At 35.6% G+C, this 5,993-nt stretch overlaps 1 long non-coding RNA gene across 3 annotated transcripts; it reads right to left on the minus strand.

Moving 5' to 3' along the window:
* Positions 1 to 1,699: 1,699 nt before the first annotated feature.
* On the minus strand, positions 1,700 to 5,774 carry LOC308408923. 3 transcript variants are annotated; one of them, XR_013973872.1, is made up of 4 exons: positions 5,423 to 5,774; positions 4,181 to 4,336; positions 3,636 to 3,728; positions 1,700 to 3,346 (listed from the first exon to the last, which is right to left on the minus strand). It is a non-coding gene; the product is annotated as an uncharacterized lncRNA (long non-coding RNA). The 3 variants fall into 3 exon arrangements; XR_013973873.1 differs by lacking the exon at positions 5,423 to 5,774 and adding an exon at positions 5,266 to 5,387; XR_013973874.1 differs by lacking the exon at positions 5,423 to 5,774 and having other exon boundaries at positions 4,181 to 4,670.
* Between the last annotated feature and the right edge of the window lie 219 nt (positions 5,775 to 5,993).

Here is a 5,993-nt window from a genome sequence, read left to right on the forward strand (position 1 = left end):
AGGTCATCCACATCACCAAGAACTGCTGGAGTCCTGACACTGAACTGAAAACTGGAATATACTGGGCCTGAAATGCATTTTTAGTTTGGAGGACTCATTCCCCTAACAGGCAATTATTCCTGACACTGGCTTTGTGCCTCTGCAGTTCTCAGCAAGCCTTTTCACAGGAGGCAACCTGAAGGCCATACACTCAGATGTGTTCAATGTCAAGTCAAATAAATTTTTTTTTGTTGTTTTTTGATATGATGGCATGGTAAAATTGCCACAACTGTAAAAAAACAAAAAAAACAAGAAAAAAAAACGCTGTGGTGAGACGTGTAAAAAGTCACAGCTGTTATTATTGGATATTCAGAAGAAATTGTTGTGAGCTGTTGTGTTCTACACAAGCAAATGTAAAGAAATTATGTCCTGTCTACATTTTCTTAGTCCTAAAAAGTTAAAAGCATGACTCATGTGAATAAGAAAAACTTATTTGCATATGGAATGACAGCAGGAAGCATACTTTGAATATAAGCAGAGTGCATTCTGCCTGTAGCAGGCTCTCTCTGTGTCTGAATAAATCATAGTGGGAACACATCTGGCTCCTTGATGAGAGAAGGGAAAAAGGATGTGCGAGAGCACTGATGCAAAATAAGAGAGAACAGTAACGATAGCAGCAGATAAAAGGTGGAGATAAAAAGGCGAGAGGAGATGAAGTGGGGAATGAAAGTGAGGTTTCAATGACGGGGAAAAGAAAAGGCAATATGGAGAAGGAAAAGAAGAAAAATATGTCAGTCTAGTGTCTCTGGCAAATTAACGGACAATGGACATTTCCCCACTAACAATTTTGGATTGTGGTCTTCTGGATTTATTTGGGGTTTTGGGGGCCAGAAGTGACCATATTTGGACCTGGAGTCAGGTTAATTCAATTCAAATCAGATTTTCTTAAAAAGTCCTACATCACAACATCTGTTGCAGCAAGGCACTTTAGATTGTAAGGTAAAGACCCCACAACAACACAGAGAAAACCCCAACATTCAGATGACAACCTATTAGGCAGCACTTGGTGACAGTGGGAAGGAAAAACTCTTTTTAACAGGAAGAACCAGGCTTACTATCTGCCACAGCTGGTTGCAGATGAGGGATCGGAGAAAGAACAAAGGGAGATGGGGCAATTATGTGGTAATATTAACAAGCTACACTCAAAAAAATGAAACGTTGACTTTAATTAAAATTATTTTGTCAACAGGTTCCACGAAATTGAATTATGTTAGTTTAAAGCAAAAATCTTTAGTTCATCTAATTTAAAAAAACTACTTAAGATTAACAAGACATATTTAAGACTAACTAAATCAAGTTATGTTGTATGAACAAAGATGATATATTTTCAGGTTAGATAGTTTAGATTAGTTACTTCAACACATTTCTTATTTGTGGCAGTAAAATGTTAAATTTAAGTTAGATTAATTCAAATATTATATTTTCAGCCACCTTGTGCTTTATTAATTAGTTTTACATAAATCTATTTTGTCAACAGGTTCCACACAAATGAATTATGTACATCCAACTTATTTTTTAAAATTTCTTTTATTGCCAACACATTCAGTGAGCATTTGTGTAAACCCAGTCCAAAATAAAACACAACAGCTCATTAGGGTTAGTAATTAACAGTATGTAGACAGATGCAACATCAAGACTTTAAATTAAATGTCTGTATCTACCAGAAATAGAAGAGAGAGAAAAAAACGCATTGAAGATCACATAACACATTGATAAGATGACACTTGAGTTATGCACATGTGATGCTAGTAAGGTCTGTGAGTGTTTTTTTCTTTTAGTGTCTAAAATGGATAGCAAAGTTGCTATTTGCAATGATTGCTTAGGGTCAGTCCAGTAACACAATGCCAATGAAGTGCTTTCCTTTAACAATGCAAAGTGAAGTGTCCACCTCAACAGCCACAATTTAAAAAAAATTTATGTAACAACAACAACAACAACAATAATAATAATAATAATAATAATCATAATAATAATAATAAATAGTCCACTGATATTAGCAATCAAAGAAAATTACATCACCATCCCAAATAAAACTTTAACAAAACATGCCAACATTATGGTCTAACAATAAAACAGCTTGTCAGCGTTCAGTTTTTTTGCAACAGCACAGCAGTAACCATTTAACACTTGCCACTGCCATTTATTTTACTAGTGTTTGGGCAAAAAACTTCAGATGTAAACATTTTAACATGGAAACAATTGTTCGTCTTTAAAAGTCCACAAAATATACATTCATCCTGCATTCCCAACTTGGATGATCTGATATCCTCGTGTTGGTGTTGTTCCCAGACCATCATGAAAATGTTGTCACATTGTTGTGACGTTATTCTTTTGCGCGCCAAGCCATTCGTGCATTTATGAAATTCCAGTGTTGCAAGGACAATATCAATTCTGCTTACTGTTTATTAAAGGGTTACGGTTAGGGTTAGGGTCAGTTGATCGGCGGACAGAGGCGGTTTCACGCAGCTTAAGTACAGTTTTTTGTTTTACGCCGGTTTTTCCCGAAGTCGCAAAAGTATGACGTCACAACATTCTGATTGGTCACTTGCAATGTTGATCCTGGAACAACATTTAGTATGATGATCTGGGAACAACACCAACACGAGGATATCAGATCAACCTCCTAACTTACCCTTATTTTTAGTATGTATTGCAATTACCTTTACAATGCACACAATGTAACACAAACTGAATATGAACATATTTCCACCTCATAACAATATGCCTTGAACGCTAATATACACACCACCCTTCAACATTTCTGGTGCAGTATCATCTCTCAATTAAATCCTTTAAATCTCAATACTTTTGATTGTCTCTTACTAGCCCCCCCACAACAGTAAAATCTCTCAAATTGTAGTAGTTTACAAACTTTTCAAAATGTTCTAAATTTCTCTTAAATGTAATTTTCCCGTTATCTGTCATTTACAAATTACCATTTTATTCCCATTCAGCCTCCGAAAAACTTCTGTCCATCTGACAGAACATTCATCATCCAAATTAAAGGTTGGCTTATTCATTCAGTGTATTCTTGAGCAACTGTACCTTGGTCAAGAGTCTGCTGACATACAGATGAAGGAAGAGCTTCTGAAGTACTTCAAAGAAAGCTTTCAGTCTTGAGGTTAACTGAGATTCAGTGCATATATCCCACCCATTAAGAGTGCACATGCAGAGGCCAGGTCTTCCAGGTCATGCAGGACACACTAGATGGTTATACCCACATCGGCTGGAGGAGTGCTGGCATCAGCTCTTTCGATGGTAAAGATAGCAAGGGTAATTTGTTCCAGCTCCCTCTGAACAGCTGTAGCTTAGACACAAAAACATAGAAAAATGGCATCCAGTTTTAAAAAAAGAAAGAAAAAGGGCCAAAGCTACCCTTTAATGACGTAAACACAATATTAGGAACATGCACCCCAGTGTGCCACTATTTCAGACTACAGATTCAACGATAAATATAAATAGTTTGGGTATACAAGAAGATTTCCCAAAACATTTAAACAGGTTCCATGCAAATTACAACAACAACAACATGCAACAACATTAGTTATTCAAAATTTGGTTTAATACAGATAAAAAACTAAACTAAAATTACCAACCAATTATTCTTTGAAGAGGATGCTTGGGTCTTCATTCAGGTAAAAAGGTAGTGCCCTGAGGACACACTCCCTCCCCTTTTCAATACTTTCCTTCTGTAGAGAGTGGCAGAGATACAGGAAGAGAAAACAGATATACTTTAGGATGACAGAAACTCACATTATACGCAAAATGAATGACATATCCACTGCACAGATAGACATGTACACAAGACCAACTAATCATCACATGGACATGAATAGTTAACCTGTTGGGCAGGGTTTCCACCACATTAGATATGTCCATAATGGAGGTAAAGACAAACTAATACATCATCTTTTTTGCATTCAAAACATAACATAAAAACATTCACTTCTGGTTTAACCTAAATCAAGGGATCAGATTTTACATATGTTTAGGTAATTTAAATTTTCCAACGTTTTGAGTACCAAACTTTGTCTTGCTTAATATAAATGTAAGTGCACTGTGCAGCTACCATACACTAGCTGTTTAAATTTGAAAATGATCTTATTAGCCATAATATTTTGCTACCAACAGAATAACGCACCTGTGTGGCTGGGGCCAAAGTTTGTCTAATTTTCTTCCCTGCAACGCCTCCTTTTTTCTTGAAGACTTTTATGAGCTGGTCAGTGTATTGGTCAAGTTGTGTAAAAAGCCTTGGAACATGTGCAGCAGTAGTAATCCTCACATATTCTGCTTCCACCTGAAAATATGTCAACAAACACAACATACTGTACTGTAAATATACATACTATATGTACACATATACAAACTAAAACTAATGTAGTAAGACCTCATTAAAGCTATAATTTTAACACAAACATTTACACAAAATGCTAATGGAGCCATTACAGCTTTTATTGTTATTTATCAAGTTCCAAAAAATATTGATCACAGCTGATCTGAAAAGAATTTCATGCCTCAGGCCCTTGAACTGCAACCTTTACCATGGTTCAGATGTGGAGAAGAAATAACAGGGGCATGGGATGGGTCACAAAAGAAAACTTAACTTATAAAACAGTTTTGTTTTTAAAAGTATAACAGTTCACATACCACATACACCACATCAGTATAGGAGGGAGCAGGTAAAGGCAGGATCTGAGATTTATAAAGTAAAACAAGAAATTCATTACTTAATTTCAAGAAGCAAATTATTGTTTGAATTACAACTAAATAAAATACTACTCAGAAGAAAAGCAAGAGATTGACACTGCCATGTGCTAACTTTCTATAGAAGCAATTATCACCAGGTCTGTCGACCTCCATTGTCTGTCCACTCATATGTCTTGAATAATTTTATTAAAAAAATTAAGTGTGTACTTTCACAAACTGTAATTTATAACTACATTGATATGTATAACTCCGCTAGGAAACATGCTGTATTTACAGACCATTTTTACATAATACAGATTACTGATAGAGCAGAACAATGGTGTCACAGTGGCTTTCGCCCTTGACTTTTTGGATTTTAAATGTCACTTTATGCTATCCTATTCGATATTTCCGACTCTCGGATTACAGAAAAGGAATCCCAAGAAAGCAAATGGAAAAATAACCCCTTGAAAGAATAACCCCATGAACCCCTGTAGCTAATCCCTTAATAAAACAAAAAACAATAAAAATGTTTCTTACACAGTCCACAAAATAAGCATGTCCAGGACCCAGTAAAACTAATGTAAAACAAGCGCACGCAAACGATATAACATGTCTTGTAAGACAAACGCAAAATATAACCATGCTGGACATATAGATACTACACAACATAGTCAAAGAAAAAAAGTGGTCTTACCTCTCAAAGAAACAGTAGCTTGGCGCCAAAACAGCCTTTTTCAGTTAAATTTGAAGTCTTGTGCATGAGCAGGCACAAGCCGTGAAACCTTCTTGTTCTGCGCGGTTTCATTACAACTGTTTTTGCATTACTGCCACCTTGTGGATATACAAGGTATATCGATCCTAATTGACTTAACTTAAATGTTATGCGATCAAGTAACACATTAGTATTATGTACGTTGAATAATAGACACAATTACGTAGACTTGATTAGAAAAACATATGTTAACTTAACAAAAACATATATTTTAAGTAAAATGAAAATAAATAATTAATATACACTGAACAATCCACCTCATTCATTTTTTTGAGTGTAAGTAAGCTAAAATCATAAAGTATATTGCTGAAATATAAAGGCATATATCTGCATTCTAGAGTTACAGACTAATACACCCGTGGGCCTGGCAAAAACTGCCTGTGGGGTGGGATTTTGCTAGTTCTTTTTATTGCTCTAAGGTTGGACATTTCAGTATGGGAGCTTATGGGGACTGACTCAGTGAGCCAGCTTCAAGTGGCCATTAAAGGAACTG

This window comes from Rhamphochromis sp. 'chilingali', assembly GCF_963969265.1.
Source record: "Rhamphochromis sp. 'chilingali' genome assembly, chromosome: 13".
NCBI classification, from domain to species: Eukaryota; Metazoa; Chordata; class Actinopteri; order Cichliformes; family Cichlidae; genus Rhamphochromis; species Rhamphochromis sp. 'chilingali'.